Below are 14,434 nucleotides of genomic sequence, written 5' to 3'. Positions count from 1 at the left end.
AGGGGTGGAGCTATTATGACATGATTTGTCATTTTATCTCCCCCCTCCCCATTACTGAGGAGCAGCCAATTGTGATATTTGAATGGCAGAGCGGGGGACATGCAGGGGGGTCTTAGGGCATGTGGGAGGCTTGCCCACTTTTCTAGGGGGCTGGGCTGGGAACTGATTTTTGGGAGCCTCTCGGACACTCCAGGAGGGTAGGCAAGTATGCTATGAATGTGCTCACTGCTCTCCTGGCATGGCTAGTGTGTCCAGGCTGGCTCCTCCTTTCACTCTTAGGGGCCCATTTATCACGGATCGCATTTACAAAGCGATCTGGGCAGAATATTACCGGCCAGAATAGCATTGTAAAAAGCGAGCCTAAAAGCGGGATGTATCTTCCCTGCCATGCAGGGCTCCGAAAAGAGCCCGTCCCTGTGGTGTGTTGAGCCGGGCACTGGGGGGTCTGCGCATGCGTGGTTAGCGCTGACCCCCCACCGACCACACTGCACTGGCAGCAGTGTGGTGTGTAGCCTATAGGCTACAATGGGCTTCCACCATCTCAGAATGGCGGTAGCCTAAGGATGCGAGTATTAACATCGAGCAGCTTTGCAACCCCAATAGAAACCTATGGGGGATGCGGCCGACAGCGGTGCAGGATGGATCGCTTAAGGGATCGGAGATTCCTGCTGCGGTCCCTCCTGATACATTCGGGAAATACTTAATATTTGCTGCTAATCTTTTTCAGGGATTTTGCTGCAAAAATTGAATGATAAATGAGCCATTTTGTCCCCCTCTCAGCCGCAATGCAGGGGTCTCCTTCTCTTCTCTAGTCCCTTCTCCTCCCTTTCCCTGGCTTCCACTTCCTCCTCCTGTGGTCTGCTATTGAGTTGACCCTATGACCCAGACCCGATTCAAAAAAAGATTGGGAACCACTGTTTTAAAGGGAATACATACAGATGGTGGGGATGGGATGTCATGCTACTAAGGATGCCGGTGTCTGTATTCTGACTGCCGGCATTCTGCTAACTGCATTTTTTTAAAGCCTTGCCCATAGAAATAATTGTCAATGGTAATGTCCCTATCTTTCTATATTAACCAATCACACAATAATGTAAGATACAAATTGTATCCTTATTCTTCTAGACTTTGTAAGAAAATATTGAAGGAGTTGAAAAATTAGTTTTGCTGGCAATTGTAGTGCTCTAGATCATACAGAGACGGGTTCATGAATTATGTACTTGCTCTGACTCCGCACCAAAGTGTCCCTAGTAATTGCTTTAAGATGTTGGCACAACGTGAATGCAGCCTGTGCAAGACCCTTTCTCCTCTACAGCGTGTCTTGTTATATCATGTATTAAGCCATCTGTTCCCTTCTTCCCATCTGCTGTGTTCTGCATTGTTCCAGGTGCACAGGATCACTCCACATTGTTCTACGTCGCTCCGTCCACTGTCTGCTCCCTAACATTGACACATTTTTTAGTTTGTTCAAAATTAAATAAAAAAAATTATAATTCTATGCTCGTGATTCCCTTCAAGTTGTCCAGATAAAAGAGAATCTTGTTTATGCTGTCCTGCTTTTCATCATTGTAGCGGTAATATATTATTTACAGTATAACTACAAATGTGTCTATCATCAAAACATTTTAACTGATTTCTCTGAAACAAAAACTTTAAACTTTTGCACTTGATCCAAAGATGTGCATGGACCCCCTTGTTATGGTTTTGGTTCTAAATCATCGTGTTTGACTTTGGCAAAACAACCCTCAAACGTTTTTGGTTTGGATTCTGTTTTTGGTTCAGTTTTGGATTTCTTCAATCAATAAAAATCAATAACAAATAATTGATAAAAATAGCCGAAATCATGTAATTTGGACCTGTTTACATTCAATACAAAACATGAGTTTGTTTTGGAGATGTTTTCAGCCAATCAGGGCAGAGAGGGTTCCCATGCACGGAGGTCAGTGGGATTCTCTGTGACGTCAGCCACAGGGTCTCCGCTCTGAGTGCCGTGGACCGGGCTCACTCTGCTGTCAGTGCTGGGTGAGCTGCACGCGCCAGAGGAGAAGCTACAGTATGTATGTGTGAATTCATTGGTGTAAAATGTATGTAACAAAGTTGTACTATTCTAGTTGTGTGTGTGTTTATTTTAACATTCTTTTTACATGTGAACTGCAATCTAAGGTGACCTATTAATGCCCCACAAACTGGGACTTGTGGTCCCAGCATGTGGGGTGAGGCCTTCTGGGTATTTTAGTTCTACTGTAAAAAGCAATGTTTTTAATTCAAATTTTTTACTTATTTTATAAGCCTGGCGTCCACAGCCCGGGGGCGCCGTGGACTTCATGGGCTTCAGCACTGGACGGGTGAAGCCTTGGGGAGACCGCTTTATCAGGTGGGGGGGGGGGGGTGGTCCCCATACCCCCAGGTACCCCGTCCAGTGCTGACCAGTTGCATGCAGGGTCGGAGACAGAACTCTTGGGGCCCCATCCACTGATATCTCTAGGGGCCGCCTCAAACGCAATCACCCCCACCTCTGAGCTGGAACATAAACTGGACGCACTGCGGCTTGTGTTCTATCACTAACGCACTCCCTCACCCTGCAGCCTGTGTTCTATCAGTCTGACGCATCCCCCTCACCCTGTGGCCTAGGCTCTATCACACTGATGCACACCCTCACCTCGCGTTCTATCACACTGACACACTCCCATACCCTGTGGCTTGCGCTATAGTACCATGACGTGCTCCCTAACCCTGTGGCCTGCTCTCTATCACACTGACGCACTCCTTCACCCCGCGGCTTGCGCTCTATCACACTAATGTACTCCCTCACCCTACAGCCCACAGTAATGCCACTTACACACAATGCCCACAGTGTTGCTGACTGCACAATGTCCAGAGTAATAATGCGTGTGCATAATGTTCACAGTAATGCCCCTTATCAATAATGAGCCTCACCACAATAGTTACCCACCTCCTGGTACACAGATAAATTCCCCTTCCACATATTACACAGTTCCCTCCCTCCCCATGGTAGTTACACGTTGTTACATTGGGACTCACAGGTCTGATGGCATGTACACTGCTCAGGGCTCTAGGGGAAGCTCGGGCAGTCAGTTCAGGGTCTCAGGGGCAATATGCACAGCGTCCTCCAGCACTTGCTGCCTGCACCAGTGCTGCAGCTGCCCCTGTCTCCTCCAGGCACCCAGTGGTCACATCACCAACTCTGTGTAAGCGGCAGCTGGGAACTGCTGCCTGGTGGCTGTCAAGAGACTTTCCCCAGCCAAGGCATCCCCAGGCAGCATCTGCACCTGCCACGGACCTCCCCTCCTCCCAGCCACAATTGCAGATGAATATACACCTCCGAGGCCGATACTTCCAGGCCAGCAGTGCCGCAACCAAAACTAGTAAGAAAGTGCTTACGGGGGCAGACTGAGGAACTACATGTTATCCCTTCTAACTCTGCACCTGATCCCCAGGGCCCCCCCCTGTCGACCGGGCCTGGTCCATGCGAGGGGATGTGTTCACGTACATGGTCCAGGGGGGATTGGGGGGTGGCGAGGCCCTGTCTATTTTGTCAGTCCCGGGCCCCACAATTTCTGCTGGCAGCCCTGTCTGCAGGATCCAGCCCCAACGCTATGTGTGACCCCCCTACCGCCTCGCTTAACGGGACCTGCTTGACCGCTATGTGTGGCCCGGCCCTTAGGGGAGTCTTAAATGGTCCTGACCGTAGCTGTCTTCAGAAGCAGCTTTTGAATGCCGATGGTAACATGACGAACAGTTTCAGTGGAGACGTGGTGCGCGTCATTCTTGTTAATATTGTCCTCCTATCCCTTATCCCTATCCTTAATCCTCTCCCTAGTGCCTAATGCTAACCTCTTCCCCTTATAGTCTAACACTAACCTACCCCTAGTGTCTAACCCTCCCACCCACAACCTAACCCTAATGTTAGCATTATGTAAGGATTTCACATGTCAACATTTCAGATGTCAACTTTGTTTTATTATGTAGACATGTTGCGCCAACCTATGTTACAATTAGTCACCAAGGCAGCCTCAAAACCCACATTGTAATGTAAGCCTCTTTTGCCTTTGCTAATATCTCTACTCCCCACTTAGTGAAACCCATTTGTATCTGCCTCCTACCTTTTAGGGTGTAAGCTCTCACAGACAGAACCCAGGGACATCTTAACAGCTTAGTAGACCCTGGGCAAAAAGCAAAGCACTGGGGCCCCTATGCACCCATTCACACCCATTTCGGTAAGCTCTGAGCAATTAGCAAATTGGTACCATCCGATCCGCACAACATGTGGAAGACAAATAGATTGTTGGGCGGCTTTCAGGAGACTAAATCAATGCATGCAGGAGGAGAGGCTGAGCTCCTCGTTTTCTTTTACCAATCTGAGTCCATGAGCACATGTCTTAGGAAGAGCAGGTAGGTCTATGTGATGAAATGACTGAGTCCATTCAGTCAAGGATGGCTTGGTGACCTTTAGAGTTGAGAAAAAGGTGTCTAAATCATCTGGGGAGATCAGTGTAGCCTGCCAGCCGTCGTGCGATACTTGCACACTTAGGGGGAAGCCCCAGCGAAACTGTATACCTCTATCTTTCAGTGCGTCTGCAAAAGGTTCGAGGAGGCGTGGTTGCTGGAGCTTGTTCCAGGAAATATCAGGAAATATTTGTATAGTTGAGCCATTAAATTCCAGACGATCAAATTTCCTGGCTTAAGTGAGTATTTCCTATTTTACATGGTGATAATGGAGATGTGGAGGCCTTTTGGATGAAGGGCACGATTGAACAGATTGTCCGAATCGGCAGCCAGAACCTCATTAAAAACAGACTTGAGAGTGTCCACTATGCCGTGACCCTGGATATCTCCTGGTAACCCTTGGACACGGAGATTGTTTCATATGCCTCTGTTGTCCAAGTCTTCTTGGCACTTCTGGAGTGCCCGTAGTTCTTGGGCCTGCAGTGGGACGGTCTTGTGGAGTGCATGATGTGTGCCGTCAATCTCCCCGAGATGGTTTTCGGTGTTGGCAACTCGATGTGCTATTTATGAGAGGTCAGCTTGGAGTATTGAGATTTGAGATTTGACGTTCTCCCGTAATTTGTGCTCAAGATCTTGGAAATCTCATTTGGTCGGGTTGGCCTTTCTTTGGCGGGAACGGAGTTGGGCAAGTACATCAGCCATTGTGACCTCTGCGTTTCCCAGTGATGAAGGTGAATCAGAGGAAGCCATGGTCACCGCGTCATGAGAAGTAGAGGACTGAAGAAGGGGTGATTCCTCACCATCAGTTTCAGTGTGTAAGTAGCGGTATAAGTTCGGTTGCAAAACGTCACTGACTTCTTAGAAGCAGGAGTCTGGCATATTGGAATCCCTCTAACTACACAAGACATCTTCAAGGGCCTCATTTCATCAGTAGGGGGCTGGCCAGTCAGGGGTTAATGCTATGGCCGAGGGATATATATAAAGTTTCCCCCGGCTGTGGCATTAGCCTGCTGACTGTTTGGGCCTGGTGCTGGTTTTCAAAATAAGGGGGACTTCTAGTCATTTTGTCCCTCGTATTTTGGGAACCAGGACCAGCCCATGAGCCTGGTGCTGGTTATAGAAATACAGGGGGACCACAACTTATTTTACATCTGTGTTTTTTTGCAACCAGGACCGGCTCAGTGAACCCGGAGCTGGTTATTTCCAGGCAGGAGGACCGTTTTATTTATTTATTCAGTTTTTATACACTTAGAAGCCTGCACGGATCTGACTGATCTATATAGGCTTCAGCCAAATACACCTGGAAAATGAGAAGTATTGTAAAATACGGCCGGGGATAGTCCCAAAAAATGCATGGAAAATACTCATTTTCCAGGCGCTTTTTTGGGACTATTACCGGCCGTATTTTACATACAGCCTGGTAGTAAATTTGGAATCACCATGCGAATGAATGGTGAAATCCATTTGTATTCTTTAGATGGCGTATTCATTCGTATTATGAATGAAAATACACCTAGTAAAAGAATATAAATAGCCGTATACTGGTCTTACGTAAATTAAAAAAATACGAATTTACGGCCGTATTTGGCTGCGAATGGCTACGAATAAGCCTATTCGTAGCCAATTGATGTTAGTAAATCCCCCCCTGTGTAGATAAACAATAAGTAGACCACTATTGGTCGACATGGTCAAAATGTTGAAGTGGAAAATGTCGACACGTGCAAAGGTCAACATAAGTTTTTCAAATTTTCATGTCAATGTGGACATAGACTCCCAATTAGTGTAATGCATACCCTTGCATGGCTCTATTCACTCCGGGGAAGTGGTATGTTTTGGGCCTGGTGCCTCGCTCCTCTGGTCCTTTGTTTGGCTCTCTTTACCACTCTCAGTTGTAGTCCATGCGGATGGTAAAGTATGAAGAAAGGAAAAAACTGTGAAAAACTCATGACTAACTTTTTGACCATGTTGACCTACAGCATGTAAACTTTTTGTCTGTGTTTAGACCTACTGTATGTTGACCTTTTGGTGTTGTCCTATTGACTGTCTATCTAGATCTATCAACCGGAACCTGTGAGTTTAAGCACTAAATAACTAGCACTGACTCGCACTTGTGATAGCCTCAAACTCAACATTCACAGGCTGTGACATTATTGGTGAGTTGTGGGACAGACTTACACCTTTAGAAGGTGCAGGTTCAACTTGCATTAAAAAATCAAACCGTAATATATTTGGATCCAAGACTCTCACTTTGTGTGCTACTATTTGGCTTCTGTGTGAAAATGCACAGGATCTATTTCAGGAGATGGTACTAATGGGGTTATTCAGACCTAATCTCTTGGCTGCAAATTCTGAACTGGAGAGAGACATTTGGCTTAGATGTCAGTGGGCAGACCCTTTTGGTTCCGGCTGATTGGTCAACAGATCTATAGACAGATCTAGGTAGAGCACTATTAGTCCTTGGGCACATACCCCCAGGTACCCCGTCCAGTGCTGACCAGTTGCATGCAGGGTCGGAGACAGAACTCTTGGGGCCCCATCCACTGATATCTCTAGGGGCCGCCTCAAACGCAATCACCCCCACCTCTGAGCTGGAACATAAACTGGACGCACTGCGGCTTGTGTTCTATCACTAACGCACTCCCTCACCCTGCAGCCTGTGTTCTATCAGTCTGACGCATCCCCCTCACCCTGTGGCCTAGGCTCTATCACACTGATGCACACCCTCACCTCGCGTTCTATCACACTGACACACTCCCATACCCTGTGGCTTGCGCTATAGTACCATGACGTGCTCCCTAACCCTGTGGCCTGCTCTCTATCACACTGACGCACTCCTTCACCCCGCGGCTTGTGCTCTATCACACTAATGTACTCCCTCACCCTACAGCCCACAGTAATGCCACTTACACACAATGCCCACAGTGTTGCTGACTGCACAATGTCCAGAGTAATAATGCGTGTGCATAATGTTCACAGTAATGCCCCTTATCAATAATGAGCCTCACCACAATAGTTACCCACCTCCTGGTACACAGATAAATTCCCCTTCCACATATTACACAGTTCCCTCCCTCCCCATGGTAGTTACACGTTGTTACATTGGGACTCACAGGTCTGATGGCATGTACACTGCTCAGGGCTCTAGGGGAAGCTCGGGCAGTCAGTTCAGGGTCTCAGGGGCAATATGCACAGCGTCCTCCAGCACTTGCTGCCTGCACCAGTGCTGCAGCTGCCCCTGTCTCCTCCAGGCACCCAGTGGTCACATCACCAACTCTGTGTAAGCGGCAGCTGGGAACTGCTGCCTGGTGGCTGTCAAGAGACTTTCCCCAGCCAAGGCATCCCCAGGCAGCATCTGCACCTGCCGCGGACCTCCCCTCCTCCCAGCCACAATTGCAGATGAATATACACCTCCGAGGCCGATACTTCCAGGCCAGCAGTGCCGCAACCAAAACTAGTAAGAAAGTGCTTACGGGGGCAGACTGAGGAACTACATGTTATCCCTTCTAACTCTGCACCTGATCCCCAGGGCCCCCCCCTGTCGACCGGGCCTGGTCCATGCGAGGGGATGTGTTCACGTACATGGTCCAGGGGGGATTGGGGGGTGGCGAGGCCCTGTCTATTTTGTCAGTCCCGGGCCCCACAATTTCTGCTGGCAGCCCTGTCTGCAGGATCCAGCCCCAACGCTATGTGTGACCCCCCTACCGCCTCGCTTAACGGGACCTGCTTGACCGCTATGTGTGGCCCGGCCCTTAGGGGAGTCTTAAATGGTCCTGACCGTAGCTGTCTTCAGAAGCAGCTTTTGAATGCCGATGGTAACATGACGAACAGTTTCAGTGGAGACGTGGTGCGCGTCATTCTTGTTAATATTGTCCTCCTATCCCTTATCCCTATCCTTAATCCTCTCCCTAGTGCCTAATGCTAACCTCTTCCCCTTATAGTCTAACACTAACCTACCCCTAGTGTCTAACCCTCCCACCCACAACCTAACCCTAATGTTAGCATTATGTAAGGATTTCACATGTCAACATTTCAGATGTCAACTTTGTTTTATTATGTAGACATGTTGCGCCAACCTATGTTACAATTAGTCACCAAGGCAGCCTCAAAACCCACATTGTAATGTAAGCCTCTTTTGCCTTTGCTAATATCTCTACTCCCCACTTAGTGAAACCCATTTGTATCTGCCTCCTACCTTTTAGGGTGTAAGCTCTCACAGACAGAACCCAGGGACATCTTAACAGCTTAGTAGACCCTGGGCAAAAAGCAAAGCACTGGGGCCCCTATGCACCCATTCACACCCATTTCGGTAAGCTCTGAGCAATTAGCAAATTGGTACCATCCGATCCGCACAACATGTGGAAGACAAATAGATTGTTGGGCGGCTTTCAGGAGACTAAATCAATGCATGTCTGTGTTGACTGTCTATCTAGATCTATCAACCGGAACCTGTGAGTTTAAGCACTAAATAACTAGCACTGACTCGCACTTGTGATAGCCTCAAACTCAACATTCACAGGCTGTGACATTATTGGTGAGTTGTGGGACAGACTTACACCTTTAGAAGGTGCAGGTTCAACTTGCATTAAAAAATCAAACCGTAATATATTTGGATCCAAGACTCTCACTTTGTGTGCTACTATTTGGCTTCTGTGTGAAAATGCACAGGATCTATTTCAGGAGATGGTACTAATGGGGTTATTCAGACCTAATCTCTTGGCTGCAAATTCTGAACTGGAGAGAGACATTTGGCTTAGATGTCAGTGGGCAGACCCTTTTGGTTCCGGCTGATTGGTCAACAGATCTATAGACAGATCTAGGTAGAGCACTATTAGTCCTTGGGCACAAGGTCAGCCTGCTCTAGTTCAACACTGACGGAAAGTCAAGATGCACTAGGATGACATTGACAAAAGGTTGACAGGTCAATGGTCAACACATGAAAAGGAAGACATATGGGTGAGATTTAATAGGATGAGAGATTCAGAAAGTGAGAGATTTGGTGAGAAATCTCCATTTTTTTTAAAGCGGCAATCATTTACACTGCAAAATTAAACAGTGTAAATGATTGCCACTTTAAAAAAACTGGAGATTTCTCACCAAATCTCTCACTCTCTTAAACTCTCATCCTATTAAATCTCACCCATGATTTTTTAAAGATGTTTGTTTCTTTGGACTTTGTTATGATTTACAATCCATGTGGACAACAGTTTGGAATGGTAAAGTGTTCTGAGAGAAGGGCCAGCGGAGCGAGACACCATGTGGGGGTAAGCGTTACACTAAGTGGGGGTCCATGTTGACTGATGTCTATATTGACACAAAAAAAAAACCTGTAAAAAAAGCATATGGACTGTTCCATGTGCCAACCATTGTTATGCTGACCATTTGCTTGTGTCGACATGTTGCCTGTGTCAAACTTGTGCATGTTGACCCTTTTCACATGTCAACCATGTCAACCAGATCATCACGGGGGGGATATCCAGTGGTCACAATTACCTGCTCTCACCAAAGAAAATGACAGCAACCAGAGACTCTAACAGGGCTACAGATCATGGAAAGGGTCATTATGGAACAAAATCTGCAGTCCTCGTCTGTAGTTAAGTGCAAGTGGGTGAGCCATGGGCACCCTAAAAAAAAAGCTACTGTAAATTCTAGAGTTGTATGTGGTGATCATGGAAATGCTGATTGTACCCCAATGTCCCCTAGTCCCACAATGATGATCTCCAGTGACAACTAGTAAGACTGTTCCTTGGAAACAGCGGGTTATGTGGTAAAGTGAACAACATAATATAGGTCTGGAACCTGGAGATTAGCCAGCTGTGCCAGTAAGGGTCCCACCCAGTAGGAAAACTACTGTAGATGATCCAAATATACTTGTGAACCAGTATATAAGGAGTATACATTTCTAAAGCTGGCCATACACTTGTCCGATTTCAACCGACAAATTGGGCTGAGCCATTGTGTGAAAAGTGATAAAAATCGTTGGTGTTTAACATCTGACCCTATCCGATGCACAGTCTGGGTCGCATCGGGGGTTGGAGATTGGACCTGCTTGCACGTCCGACCTTCAACTCGGACAGCCTCCTGACCGTGGAGACTGGGATTGCATGCAATATATCACATGCAAAAGGACCGCATACAATATATTGCAGGCAAATCCTGCCACCCGGGCAGCTGAAGGGGGGATCGGCTGCGTTTTCTCCAGGGGAGAAGTCGCAGTAGTGGTGTGGGGGTCTTAAGATGCCTGAACAGGCACCCATACATTATGTTATTTTGCGTGATGTGACACAACGCTAATAAAAAGAATGTTTTAATCCATCAATATTACATATAAGGCCTGTATCATCGGTACTTATGCAAATAACATATTTGTGTATTATTTGATGCAAAAACATGTTTTAAAAATGTGGAAATGCATATTATGCAAAATAACAAGGATAGTCACCCTATCTGCACTTACATGTAACCTAAATGTACAGTGCATACTGGTTATTCAAATACTTTACAGTTATGCATCTCCCAGGATTTGAAGTAACTACATTGTAATCACCAAGCAGAGCTCTGAAAAAAAAACAGTGGCAGACAATATACAGACACACCACCGCCTACTTTGCATTGGACGATTATACACTTTCACAAGCCCGACAGAACCATGTGAATTTCTACACATTTATGCACGCTCATTGATTCTTGTGAGCTCATTAATCACACTGTGTGTGCTGACTTATTAACGTCACCTCTCCCTTTTAACACAGGTCATCCTTAGAACATGATACATAATTTAGGCAATTTCAATAAGCACTTTTCTTATAATGGCATTTATAGTAAGGGGGGTCCCATATATTAAGTAAGTATAATCCCCCCAGAGCGAGGCGGTAGCCTGAACACCTGTCACAGCCCTGGGACACAGACTGGCCTTTATTGTGGGAGCTGCAGCTGCCAACTGCCATCAGCATCAAGTTACAGGCACAAAGACTATTCATTCTTGTGGTTCACAGATTCATAGCAAAATGATGTGGAAGAGAGCAGAAGGTTGTCATGGGTGTGCGCAGGGATCTGTCTATCATGCAATAACTATATAGTGTATCCATATATAATCCAATAGGCAGCCCCGAGCATGGTTAAGCAGAGGAATGTAGCTCTTTGGGACAAGACAGATTTTCCTTATATAAAGTCACTTTGAGCCCTATATGAGAAAATGCTAAATTATATCAATAAATTATTAATATTAATTATTATTTATTTATATTTATCTTACTCAATGGTGTTGTATATACTTTATCTGATCCATTTGTATGTTTATTATATCTGACACTGGGAAACAATAATGTTCATGGTAAATAATGTTGATGCATAAATTCACATCATCCATTTCATTTTTATACGTTCCTTATGTAGTGTACTGTTTTGTTATCTGTGTTGTGTGCAGTTGTGTGTAACATTGCTAATATAGAAATAATTTACAATATGAAGGTTACAGAAGGTTACAGTAAAAGTGTATATAATAATAATAATAATTACAATAATAACGTTTTAAAAAAGGCACAACAGTACAACTGCATCCAACTTGGAATGGGTGTGGATAGTATTGTCGACCTGACTTAGGTCGACAGGCATTAGGTCGACACCGTTGGGTCGACAGGCAACTAGGTCGACATGGGTGAAGGTCAACAGGTGTGTAAGTCGACATGGGACACGGTTGACATGGGTTTAGGTCGACAAATGAGTTAGGTCGATATGGGTTAGGTCGACAGGTCACGAGGTCGACATGTTTTTTTTTACCTGAATGTCGACACAGTCGACATGGACACAGTTGGAAGTCGATCGTAGCTCCTGCATCGCTCGCAATGTCTTGCTGTACTCGGCACACTATTTTATTCTCCCACCACGCCCTAGTGGATGGAAGGGCATGAAATACATGTCGGCTCAAAAAACAGTAAACCCATTTCGACCTAGACACCTGTCGACCTTCATCCATGTCGACCTAGAACCCTGTCGACCTTGTTGCTTGTCGACCCAACGTTGTCGACCTAACGACTGTCAACCTAAGTCGGGTCGACAATATGACCGTATCCCCTTGGAATGTTACCCAACAGGGTATACAACACGTAAGAAGGAATTCAGAGACTGTTCTTTTTGTTTCATGCCCTGCTGTATACAGTAACACACATCCCAGACCACTGTATGAGCGCAGTGTTGTCCATTCTAATTATTACAATGTCACAATGCTTCACAGCAAAGGTCGCTGTCTGAATGACAGTTGATTTTTCTATGGACCGGTTAGAGTGGAGGAATCATTGGTTCCCCTTTCGTACCCATTTCACACATGCAGCTATACGGGGTAATTCAGACCGGATTGCACGACCATCGTTCAGTTAAGACATTGGGGGGGATGTTCTAACATCCGCACCCCAGCTCCGCCGTCCATCGCATTCATAATTATCTCATATGCACTAACATATGCGATAATTATGGCAAAGGACAGCTCTTGCGTTAAGAGATGTCCTTTGCGGTCAGAGTCAGACGGTCCCATGGGGACCCGGCGGCTCTCCCCTCCCTCCCTTACCCGGCGCTGCTGCTGCTGCGCCGGGCTCTCCTCCTCCCTGCACCTGGAAGAGGATCATAGTGCAGGGAGGAGGAGGTCACAGGTCCGGGCAGCACAGCACTGTGCTGCCCGGACACAGGTGAGGGGGGGTCGGTGCGGGGTGGCGGGGGTCGATGTGGGGCGGCGGTGGGTCGGTGCGGGGCGGCGGTGGGACGTGGTAGAAGCCCATAGACTTCTATGGGGCATCACCAGATAACGGGGTTTTTACCGCATTTTTAGTTTAGCGAATCTCCCCCATTGCCTGCTAGAGTAAAAACCTGATACACATCCATTCACAGCCGTGCGAATATATCCAAATCCCATCTTAACAGGCTCAGCACTCAATGATTTTTACACCAGGCACAAGTCATCGCAGGCTCAGAGTAGCCAGAGACTTGCTCGGCGGTGTGATGGAAAAATGCATATCCGGCCTGGAGTGGACGTCACACACCCTGACCCTCCTCTAAAATGCTCAGAGACGCCTAGCGTTTCCCCGGATACTCCCAGCATTCCCACTAAACCCCGGTTTCCACCTCCAGTTCCCTACTTCCTGCCAATCACCTGGCGAATGGCGTGCAAGAGAAATAGTAGCAGGATTTTGTTGACGCACAGTATCACGCATACTTGGTGTGAACCATACGCAAGAACAGTGTATCGATAATCAGCCACCATGCGAATCTGCAGCCTTGCAATCAGGTTTGAATCGGGCCCACAGTCCGGGTTTTTGCATGTGAATGTGTATCAACCTGGGATTCCGGCATGTGTGAAAGGAAAAGGAAGTCCTGGTTCCATGGCCCTGCTCCCGCCCAGGCCATGGAGAAGAGAGCAAGGACTTTGCTGGCTTGCTAGACCTGGTAAATTCTGAAGGCATCCATTGACATCTTGAGGAACCCAGGAATTTGTCGGGGCACAGCAAAACAACATTGGTTGGGCACATGTCTGAAAGGTACCAACCTAGGAATTTCCCAAGTCTGATAATTGAAAGGAGCAAAAATGCAGGTTGTACCCGGGTTGAAAGTCACAAGTCAAAACCTTGTATTTGCCGGTGTGTATATGTGTGAAAGGGGTATTAGTGTGGTCAGACAGCACAGGGAAATAACCACCTTCCTATATTACTGTGTTACCAACATTCTGCATGATACTCTGAATTACTCCAATCGTATCATTATGGGACTCATGTTGGCCATTATTCGTTCGACTATAGAACACTCATGGTCGAAAATGACCACTGTAGAGCTTATATTGAAGTATGACTTGATCTATGCTGGACACAAAAGCCAGCACTGTATGTAAGATTCAAGGGTAACGAGCGTTGAGAGTCCGTACAGCGCTTGGTAAATAAATGCAATGTGGATTCTATTACATCCATCAATTGTTTTGTACAGTGGC

This window comes from Crinia signifera, chromosome 3 (genome assembly GCF_055691185.1).
Source record: "Crinia signifera chromosome 3, ASM5569118v1, whole genome shotgun sequence".
In the NCBI taxonomy this organism is placed as follows: Eukaryota; Metazoa; Chordata; class Amphibia; order Anura; family Myobatrachidae; genus Crinia; species Crinia signifera.
Note: the sequence above shows the minus strand (reverse complement) of the source record.